At 45.2% G+C, this 11,766-nt stretch overlaps 1 long non-coding RNA gene across 1 annotated transcript; it reads right to left on the bottom strand.

The window, feature by feature from the left end:
• Positions 1-337: 337 nt before the first annotated feature.
• On the bottom strand, positions 338-10,435 carry LOC126986478 (uncharacterized). The gene is made up of 2 exons (XR_007739772.1): positions 10,296-10,435; positions 338-490 (listed from the first exon to the last, which is right to left on the bottom strand). It is a non-coding gene; the product is annotated as an uncharacterized LOC126986478 (long non-coding RNA).
• Between the last annotated feature and the right edge of the window lie 1,331 nt (positions 10,436-11,766).

The raw sequence follows: 11,766 nt of genomic DNA, 5'->3' as shown, positions 1-11,766 counted from the left end.
GGATGAAAGCCAAAGCTGGTGGTGAACATTGAATTCTCCCAAGATGGAGATTTCAGCGAAGGGAGAGTGAGTCAAGATGTGGACTGCTCTGTTGAACTTGCTAACTGCATGCCTCCCCCACTCCCGCGGCCCTGCTGCACACGACTTTCTACTCATGCTCATCCCTATACTGTCCAAACCCCTTATGTAAAAGTTAACCAGCATCTTCACTCTTTCATCCCTCACGCTGGTAAACTCTGGAACAATCTTCCTTCATCTGTATTTCCTCCTGCCTACGACTTGAACTCTTGTAACGGTGTACCGGGGGGCGTTTAAAGGCGTTGATTAAGACTTCAGCTTCCTTAAGGCGAATATATTCTTAGCCTATAAGTACAGGAGCGTCGGAGCGAGAGCGACTGCCGTTGTGTGTCAGTCGGACTCTCGTGAAGGAGTGACGAGTTACAGATTGGAAAATAATGAAGTTACAATTGGTCACGTATGTCAAGGTGACCTCCACGCATGATGAAATGCTTTGTATACAAACTGAGACGGTAAACACTGACGGACGACATTCCTATAAGGTGGCGTGATATATCTGTCGTGGGTTTTTTCCATTGACAATTGTATGCCTAATTCGTGGTGATATTAAATAATAACAATAACAATAATACATTGATATCCTACTATAACACTGCTCGGTCACCTTCCAGTGATCGCGACCTCGCGATTTACAAAAATCTAACTAGCAGTCTAGCTACCCTTATCATACATAGTGGGATCATGTTAAGCAGAATGCATATGATACAATTTCATTAAAACACTGGCTATGTAAGAACAGATGTGTAGTCATAATATAAATAGTGAGAGGTAAAACACAACGTGTGTGACGTGAATCGTAATAAATATCTCAAAAGACAAATATAAGGACACATGTAGAAGTATCCATCAACTGGCATAGTTACAGACAATGAAACGTTCATTTAGCACCTAAAAAAAATACAGTAGTGAAACATAGTACAATGTTAAGTATAGGAGCAGGGGAATGCCAGTTTTCTGTCATTTGACTTGCTTGAGAAAAGGAAAAACTACCTTGCCAGTGGCCTCCCTGCATCCAGTCGCCGTGTCTGCACAACCAAATAATCGTGCAGGACAGGTAGCACATGACGACGTGACTGACGAACATCAGAAACATTGGTACAAAAATTCCAGGGTACAAGTAGGGGAGATGCAAGTATTAAGAACATAAGAACATAAGAACGCAGGAGTCTACAAGAGGCCGGTAGGCCTGTACGTGGCAGCTCCTTTGACCCTAAGCTCCCGTGTATCTAACCCCACTTAATATCGCTGTCCATGAATTTATCTAAACTATTTTTGAATGTGACAATTGTATTGGCACTCACCACATGACTGCTAAGCCTATTCCAATCATCCACCACCCTGTTAGTAAACCAATTTTTGCCTATGTCCCTGTTGAATCTGAATTTATCCAGTTTAAACCCATTACTTCGTGTCCTACCCGGTTCTCTTACCAACAAAACCTTATGAATGTCTCCCTTATTAAAGCCCTTCATCCATTTATAAACCTCGATCATGTCTCCACGCACCCTTCGCCTTTCTAGAGAATGCAAGTTTAACTGTTTGAGTCTTTCCTCGTATGGCAAGTTTCTCAACCCCTGAATCATCTTAGTCATCCTCCTCTGCACCGATTCTAACATTTTGATATCCATTCTATAGTAAGGTGACCAGAACTGAACCGCATAGTCAAGATGAGGTCTAACTAATGTTAAATATAGTTTGAGGAAGACTTCGGGGCTTCTGTTGCTTACGCTCCTTGAAATAAATCCCAGTACCCTATTAGCTCGATTTCTAGCTTGAATGCATTGTGCCCTTGGACGGAGATCAGAGCTCACTAAGACCCCTAAATCCCTCTCGCACCCAGACCTGCTTATGAGAGTGTCATTTAAGCAATAGTTATGTGAGGGGTTGTTCCTACCTACACTCAGAATACTGCACTTCCCTACATTGAACTCCATCTGCCATTTATCCGCCCAGTCATTCAATCTGTTGAGTTCACCTTGGAGAATACTAGCGTCCCGATCCGACTCAATTACTCTACCGATCTTGGTATCATCTGCAAATTTACTAACATCACTACTAATTCCTGTATCTAAGTCATTGATATAAATAATAAACATAAGTGGACCTAATACCGAACCTTGTGGGACCCCACTCGTAACACATCCCCAGTCAGATCTTTTACCATTAATTTGCACTCTTTGCTTCCTATTGCTAAGCCACGCCTTGACCCAGTTCAAAACTTTACCCTCTACATTCAGGCAGCGTTTCCTCCAGGATTTCTGCAAACTCTGTTACGTTTGCGAAAGATAATGAATTAAGGGAATAAGTCACATAAGAGATGCTGGAGATATAATGTAGACCCTGAAAGTTCTTATGGAAAACAGGTGTAGGTGGTAGCTGTTTGTAAGGGCACAGGGAAAGAGCGTCAGACACGTTCACCCGGGTGAGGCCGTCTCCTTGCAATATTGCAAGAGTGAGTAGCTACCCGTTGAATACAGAGCGAAATCCTTCGCGATTAGAACAAGAGACGGGGTCGTGTCCAGGACTAACACCCTGTCCTTAGCGGAAAAGGGAAACGGGACAATTTCGTGTGCCGTCTGAAACGGAACATGCATGATTATGGCATCGGGGGTGAGGCTGGACTCAATCAAGGGGTAAAAATATTGACTCATGTCTGGGTTGAATAAAGGTTTGAGACTATAATTTTGATACCCGAATGGATAGTCGTTCTCAAATCGTGTAGAGGGAACAAGGCAGGTGTGACTCTACCGTGCGCTGCATCAACCATGTTGCTAATAACCTGCTGATTTGCCGTTGCGACAGAGTTAATGACGTTTTCTAATACATGCAAGGCCTGATCTAGGAGGAGAAACTGATTCACCTGGTCGATCTGCTTGACAACTATGTTGGTAACTTCTACCATCTTATTTGTTTGCTCTAGCAGTTCCTCAATGTGAGTACGCAATCGCGCAAGTTTTCTACAATTGGCGTTGATCACCCTGCGATTTCGGGCAGCAAAGGAAAGTACATGAGCGTAGTGGTCCCGCAAATCGCGCACGCCCTCGTCGGTTGCCGTACCGAAGAGGAACTTTGAGGCAGACCCAACGAAGTTGAGCAACCCCCTCTTTACCCGAGAGTGAACTGAGTGAAAACTATAATCTATGTCTACCTCATCAACTTTTCCCCGTAAGAACAGAGTCCTACTCTCCAGTAGTTGAAAAAGATTCAGAGAGTTGGTACTAGAAGGTGCCTTTGATTCCCTAGTCTTGGTAGCCCGTATGGGGTCTGCCATGCCGAGCAGTTTTTCTGAAACTATCCTGATTGCGTCTGTGGTGTTGGTCAAGGAAGTATATGGATATTTTACGAGGAGCACATCTTCTATGAGGAAGACCTCTCCTATGTGTGCCGTGAGGGCACCAGGCTTCAGGTGGATGGGTGTCGTTGCAAGGAGCCGAGGTACAACAACATCATGATCTGAAAGTGGTTGGAATGAAGTATTTATACCCGTGATCTCAAATTATAGCTATGGGTGGGGGTATGATCTTGTTGAGCATTTGACTCTGAGGGGGAATGATCAATATCAAGGTCCAAAGGTGAGGGAATTACTTTCAGACGATCACTGTGAATTTCTAGACTGACTCCACTATTTGACTCTAGAACCTCGAACCGATTTCCCCTGACATTCTGAAACAAATCGGTAAGGACCCACAAATTTAGCCCCCAGTTTCGAACTCCTATCCGCTTGCTTAATCATGACTGTGTTACCCTATTAATTTCACCGGGACGGCCTGTTTGTGTTGTTTTGACATCATTTCAACCTTTGTAGCTTTTAACATACTCCCAACCTCTGAGTGTATCTTGGAAAACATATGCATCTGCTGTTGTGCGTACCTATCAATGTTGTAGAAAGGTTGTTGTGGTTTTGTTAGGAAGTCGTATGGAAGACGTTTCTCCACCCCATATAAGATGTAGTAGGGAGACTTCCCCGTAGAGTCGTTTACCGACGTATTTATGGAAGCGGCTATATGCGATAGCCAATCCTCCCAGTTATCGTGAAGATCGTTCACGATAGGCCTGATGACCTGTAAGATTTTCGTATTAACCCTCTCCACCAACCCATTAGCAGCTGGGTGGTAAGCTGTGATGAAGGATTGCGTGATGTTAAACTGAGCGCATATTTCGCTCAATACCGTGTTCCTAAACTAGGTGCCATTGTCACTCAAAAGAATTCGAGGAGACGAATGTGGACACAACACGTGCGTCACGAGGACATGGTCCACGCGTGTGGCTGTCTTGTCTATATTAACAACATCCCATGGCTCCTCTGGTACTGGGTATTGCAACATCGGTGCTGGCCCTTTTACGGACCCTTTGTGTTTAGCACAAACGACGCAATGTGCGACATGTTTTTCTACATCAACCCGTAATGTGGGCAAGTAGTATTTTCGTCTGGTGACAGATAGTGTCTTGTCCCTTCCTGGGTGACCCGCAATGGGTGTGTCATGGACCAGCTTAAGCGTCACGGGGACGTATTTGTCTGGGATGACCAGTTGTTCTATAGGTACTGGTTTGGTTGGCCATGACCTACAAAGGAGGTTGTCCTCTGAGAGGAAGAATTGTGAAAAGGGAACTGGCACTTAAGAACATAAGAACGCAGGAGTCTGCAAGAGGCCGGTAGGCCTGTACGAGGCAGCTCCTTTGACCCTAAGCTCCCGTGTATCTAACCCCACCTAATATCGCTGTCCATGAATTTATCTAGTCTATTTTTGAATGTGACAATTGTATTGGCACTCACCACATGACTGCTAAGCCTATTCCACTCATCCACCACCCTGTTAGTAAACCAATTTTTGCCTATGTCCCTGTTGAATCTGAATTTATCCAGTTTAAACCCGTTACTTCGTGTCCTACCCGGTTCTCTTACCAACAAAACCTTATGAATGTCTCCCTTATTAAAGCCCTTCATCCATTTATAAACCTCGATCATGTCTCCACGCACCCTTCACCTTTCTAGAGAATGCAAGTTTAACTGTTTGAGTCTTTCCTTCAGGCAGATTTGTTTCGTCTCCCGATTCTAGGGCGTAAATTAACCTCTTCCACACCGGGTGGTCTCGCTGAGCAGTGTGTAGCTCAGGTGAAGTGAAGTTGTGGATGACCTCTGGGGTGGTAATCGCGCCTATCGGAATATTTCGAGATAAGGCATCTGCGACCACATTTGTTTTCCCGGTGATATATTTTATCTCAGGATTGTGTGCTTGAATCGTTAAGAACAATCTTGCCAGACGACCGTGTAGGTTTTTTCCCTTGAAAAGATCAGTGATGGCCGCGTGGTCCGTATACACCACAATTTTGTACCCCATCACTATGTCTCGAAAATGCTTCAGAGCCCAAACTATGGCAAGAGCCTCTAGGTGGGTAACAGAATAGTTCTTTTCCGCAGTTGTTAGTACTCGACTGGCGAACGCTATTACATGCTTTTTGCCGGACTTATCTGTTTGCATAAGAGCGGCTCCTATTCCACTAGCCAAAGTGTCGGTACAAAGCTGAAAGGGGTCCTTGAAATCCGGAAAGACAAGGACCGGAGCCTGTGTAAACACTTTCTTTAAATCCTCAAAGCTCGTTTGTTGAGCTGTGAGCCACTGAAATGGTACGTCTTCCTTTAATAGATGGGTTAGGGGACTCGCGCGTGCTGTGACTCCCTTTATGAAAGTCCTGTAATAACCTGCGACTCCCAAGAAAGACCGTACCTTGTCCGCAGACGTTGGCTGAGGGAACTCGGCAATAGCTTTTATTTTGTCGTCCACTGTGTGGATGCCGAATTCGTCCACGACATGCCCCAAGAACTTGATCCGAGTCTTTAAGAATTTACATTTGGTGATTCTGAGCTTTAATCCGACCTCTTGAAGTTTGTGTAGGACTGCTTTTAGTGTTTCCATGTGTGCATGCACGTCTTTACTTGCTATGATGATGTCGTCTAAATACACATAAACAGAGCTGCCCAGCAAGTCACCAAAAATACTGTTCATTGTCCTTTGGAAGGTCAAGGGAGCTCCTTTGAGCCCGAATGGCATCCTCGTCCACTCATAGTGACCATGAGGTGTGCTAAAAGCCGTTATTTCACGGGACTCGGGGGCCATGGGCAGTTGCCAGTAGCCACTGACCAGATATAGAGTCGTAAAGACTTTATTTCCTCTACCGAGACACATCAGAAGATCTCTAAGAACGGGAAGCGGAAAATGATCATCCACAGTCGTTGTTCACACGCCGGAAATCAATCACAGGACGATAAGAGCCGTCTTTCTTTGGAACCAGAAACAAGGGTGAATTCCACGGGGAGTTCGATTCTTTGATGACACCTTGTTCTAACATATCAGATATAAGTTGCTGCACAACTTCCCTCTGACTGTGGGGGAGCTTGTATGCATTGCTATATACAGGATTGGTATTGGGTTTTAACTTAATGTGGTGTACAGCACACTGCGTAACTCCAAACGGCTCGCCTGGCAGAGCAAGCCCCCCCCCCTATATTGTTCCAGCAGCCGGTCTATAAGGTAGGCTTAATTTCGGAATAGTGTGCAACTTTTAGGAATGCCTCTAAATTAGCTGTGTCTTGTTTATGAGAATCCTGACACGCCGAGGTTATGCCTGAGACTTGGGCTGAAGGGTATTCAGCTGGTTCCGGGGCTACATTTTTCCCATACACTAGACACTGGCATAATCTAACACCGTGTTTCAAGGATACAGGGGATCCTGACGTGTTTATTACCAATGCCTCTGCTATGCCTCCCTCCTTGACTGTCGCGAGAGTTACCTTCACCGTCACCCCGTGTATGTGTGGTGCTCCGGCGATACACATATCACTGCCCGTTGGAGGGGCATTAGGTAACCGGATTTAAAAAAAGTTTTGCAGCACGATCTGGAACTATTTGCGATCCTTCTACTACTACTAATGTTTTCGTGTGGTTTGACCGTAAGAGGTGACACTTGGGCGGTGGCAGACCCTGAGTCTGTGGTGGGTTGGTCAATTTCCCCCTCTGAGGGCGGGATGACAGGTGACATAGGCGATGGATTTACCATCCCCTGTATGCGTCGTCCTTGATACACGATCGCGTTGGTTTCAGGGTTTATGGTTATGTGCAGGTCTTTCATGACGTTTAATCCGAAGATCCCATCCACAGGTAAGGCACACCTGCTAGATACATAAAATAACTCTCGAAAGGGATACACCTTTTCATGTAAGCTGACTGTTAGTGGTACTTGCCCTAAGATTATCAAAGTGGTGCCTGTCACGCCTACCACATTCAGGTCGTTCTCTTGGAGCAGCCAAGTTTTCTCTCTCGCCTGTCGTGTCAGTGATCTGTAAGCGGAGTCTGAGATTACATTGACTGTCGCGCCTGTGTCTACCGCTAAGGTGAGTGAAATTTTGCCCACCTTGCAAGGGAGGGCAATTATGCTTGTCCGTCCCAAGGCGGCAATGACGGAGTCAAGTTGCTCCCAATTAGTATCGTCCTTATGGGATACTTGGATGTATGCCTTGGGGCTGTCACGAAGTAATGCCTTTTTATTCTGAGAAGAGGAGGAGTGTGATGTACTGTCCGCTGAGGACTTGTTCTTCTGTCCCTCCTTGGCCTTTTGTATTGCATAACAACTGTCTGAATCATGAAAACAATTCCCGTGGACATGGCAAAAGGCAGTCTTCCGCTGATGGTTTGGCCTAGGGTTCCTGTGTGATGAATGATGCCCACCCCTGTAACCTGATCTCCTATCAGAGCCCTGTCTTGAGTGTGTTGATTCCCTACGTTTCGCGAAGCAAGAATGTTCAGAATGGCCTGATTGTTTGCAAAAACTACAGGTGAGAGAAGCCTTACTTTGTGCCTGCAATGCTGCGGCTGTTGCGAGGGGTTGATGGTGAATGTGTTCTTGAACCTTGACTTCTAACTCTGAGACGAAGTCAACCAACTTTCCGCCCGGTTTGAAGGTCAAGGGAAGGGCAGAACGGCGGTGCTTCTCTGAAATATGAAACAAGTAAAAAAAGCAACTCCAGAACTGTCTTCACCTGTTGTTTTTGCATACTGCCGCCTGGGAGCCACTGGGCGTCTTCGAAACATTTGACACAGTCAACCGCCAGCTGATTTGCCTCAGTCATGGCGTCCCAAGTCGGCTTTGTTGAGGATTTTTTTTTGGAGGGACTCAACCGTGTGTGCGATCTGTCTAACGATGCTTGGTTTACTCCCGCCTCCAAAGATTTTTATGAAATCTCCTTTAAAAATTTCATAGTTTACTCCAATGTCCCCCGAAGCGAACGCTGAGGACTGCATCAAATTTAGTCCCCGAGAGCCTGGTAGTTACCAAGGACCGAATGAATGCAATTTTATCATGATCTTTCGGAATGGAGGAATTGGCGATGGCAGACTCACAAAGATCGAGGAACTGTCTCGCTGAATAATTTGTTTCGCTGCCAGAGAACTGCCGAATACTGGCGTGAGTTGGAATGACCCGAATCGGGGGAGGGGGGTAGTGGGCAGTGCCCTCGGCAGGAGGGGGGGAGGAGGTGGATTGGTAGGCATTGTGATCGGCTGAGTGGGGGTTAAGTATTCAGACGCACCCGGGGATGGAAGGGCCCCTCTGGGATTGAGGAGTACTGTGTACCTGAACGTAAATTTACAACATGAAGGTCATTGATGCCTGAGCCGTGTTCCACTTCTCCCTCACCCGAAGGAAGAGACAACTGTTTAAAGGTGTCGCCAAGTTTAGCGAGAGTGTCCTTGTTCATACTATGGTTTAAATCAGTTACAATATATGAACATATTTTGATAGCTGTAATTATTAACGTAACGTGTCTGAGTTAAAAGCTTGCACAGTACCCCTAAAAACAAGAAAGGATGGCTAGCAAGGTGCCAGTTAGACGTAATAGAAGTTAAGGCTATAATGTTAGGTTATAAGGTAATTTGATAATGTTATAGGTTATATGAAATAATAACCAATAATAGCAGCGGGTTGTTGGGTAGAAGTATATGAGTATGCCCTTAAAAGTGCGGGTTCCCCCCCGAGCGGCGAAGAGAAAATGTAACAAGGGCACACTGAGGAAGATGAAATTATATTAGGGAAATCACAGTTTTACCGCTAGCAGACAACAAGAAGGCTCACTCTCGTAAGCGAATGATCGTTACTCTCACAATTATGACTGATTAACAGTGTTAGATACGCAGAAATAAAATATTCGTGCCTCTGATGTAAAGTTGATGAGTTTGCATTTGGAAAAGTATTTGGAACAGGTACAATACCGATAAAATCAGTTGACGTAGAGTTGGGGACGAAAGGGTGTCGACGCCCTTGGGTACGTGCAGCCTGTGGAGTCGCGTTGGAAGACCATGGCCGCGGCAGGAAGGCGGTGAGAGTTGATTGAAGGGCGGACCTCGGGAGACTCGGAATGGCTGCTGGAAACTGCTCATTCAGCGATGTGACTGGCCGTGGCCAGTGGCAGGGCAGGGCGAGCGGCCGGAACACTGCGGCCAGACGTAGAACGGCTGCGGCGGTCTTGTTTTATTGAGAGATGGGGCAGCGGTTGTAGATATGGTGCCTTGGGTGTGTAACCTCTTGAGAAGACGCCTTGCAGGAATGGTAGTGGTAACTGCTTGCAGTCACCGGGAGATGTCCGCGGTTGCCCTGGTTGACTATTTGCCGGAAGAGGTTTGGGCCGATGCTCCCGGCAGCGGCGGTGTTGCCGTCCGCTGTGTTGCTAGGTGCTTGTGGGTTGTGTGGGCGCAGCTGCGAGTGCCTCCTTCTGCGCGACGCGGAGGGCTTGGAGTGCTTGTAGCAGTGCTGGCTTGTAGCGGGTGGGGCGGCTTGTAGATTGTGGCCCTCGCTTTCGGCTGCGCCGGCCTGTGGGTGGCCCGGCCCGTAGGTGGCTTGTGACTCCTTCCTCCCGTTTACGCCTGTCCCCGGAGTTGTTGGTGAGTTCTCGAGGCTTGGAGCTCGTGTAGGAGAACTAGGTAGCGATGGCTATGGCACGTTGGGACACCGGCTGCCGCCAATTATGTAACGGTATACCTGGGGCGTTTAAAGGCGTTGATTAAGACTTCAGCTTCCTTAAGGCGAATATATTCTTAGGCTATATGTACAGGAGCGTCGGAGCGAGAGCGACTGCCGTCGTGTGTCAGTCGGACTCTCGTGAAGAAGTGACGAGTTACAGATTGGAAAATAACGAAGTTACAATTGGTCACGTATGTCAAGGTGACCTCCACGCTTGATGAAATGCTTTGTATACAAACTGAGACGGTAAACACTGACGGACGACATTCCTATAAGGTGGCGTGATCTATCTGTCATGTTTTTTTTCCACTGACAATTGTATGCCTAATTCGTGGTGATATTAAATAATAACAATAACAATAATACATTGATATCCTACTATAACACTCTTTCAAAAGGAGGGTATCAGGTTACCTCTCCTCCCGAAATTGACCTTTCTTTCGACCACCTCTTTTGATCCTTTTTTTGGGAGCAGCGAGAAGAGGTTTTTTATTATTATTATTTTTTTTTGTATATATATATATATATATATATATATATATATATATATATATATATATATATATATATATATATATATATATATATATATATATATATATATATATAAGCCTAATAATAACTTTTATAAGATGATGTGTGTAGCCTATCATCCCAAGGAGTTATCCCTACACTGAACGATAACGTTTCATAAATCTTCGTCCATTGTTCTTCCACACTCAAACAGTATAATTTTATCGTACGAGTTAAAATCATGTTCAAGTATTAACGTTGATTATTGATTTTATGTTACAGTTTGATTAAAAGAGTTGGACATTATAGTAATATAAGTAGCGGAAAGATCAGCCGTTGGTAGTTGCCAAAAAGCAAAGTCACTTTAATGACATGATAATTGTTTTAGCATTAAATGGATATTTTCACCCCAACAAAGTACTGTTACCTTCTTTTATTTATAAACAAGTGTTTTTATTAGATCAAATTAAATACGAAAACTCTTCAGTGCATGTGAACGAAAGTTACTGAAATCTGTGTCTTCACTTCTGCCCGCGACTGTACCTTCCCCGGTGTCGGGGTGGAAATGGGCTTTTCTCTATCTCTGGTGCTGGGGGAGAAGGCATTTTCCCCGGGGCATGATGTATTTGGCTTCCTAAAGGAGGCTGGCGTCCTTAACCTCCTGTAGGTTTTATTGACTTTCTATCGTTGTTTTTTGACTTTCTATCGTTGTTTTTATCTTTTATTTTATTTTCAGCTGGTTTCAATAGCTCTATTAGTGCATATTTTTTTAAAGTGGTTTTATATAGTTTTATTAGTGTTTTTTTTTTCGATTTTATTGTTTTAGAGTATAATAGATCTGTATTAAATTCGGCGCCATATGATCCAGCAGTTGTGGCGCCAAGATGAACGCTCCAATAATCAATCAATCAATCCGCCCTCGTATGGAGTATGCATCTCACGTGTGGGGGGGTTCCACTCACACAGCTATTCTGGACAGAGTGGAGTCTTATGCTCTTCGTCTCATCAGCTCTCCTCCTCATACTGATAGTCTTCTACCTCTTAAATTCCGCCGCCATGTTGCCTCTCTTTCTATCTTTTATCGATATTTCCACGCTGACTGCTCTTCTGAATTTGCTAACTGCATGTATCCCCCCCCCTCCCCCGGCCCCGCTCCACACGACT

This window comes from Eriocheir sinensis, chromosome 6 (genome assembly GCF_024679095.1).
Source record: "Eriocheir sinensis breed Jianghai 21 chromosome 6, ASM2467909v1, whole genome shotgun sequence".
NCBI lineage: Eukaryota > Metazoa > Arthropoda > Malacostraca > Decapoda > Varunidae > Eriocheir > Eriocheir sinensis.
Note: the sequence above shows the minus strand (reverse complement) of the source record. Positions and strands in the feature narration are given on the sequence as shown.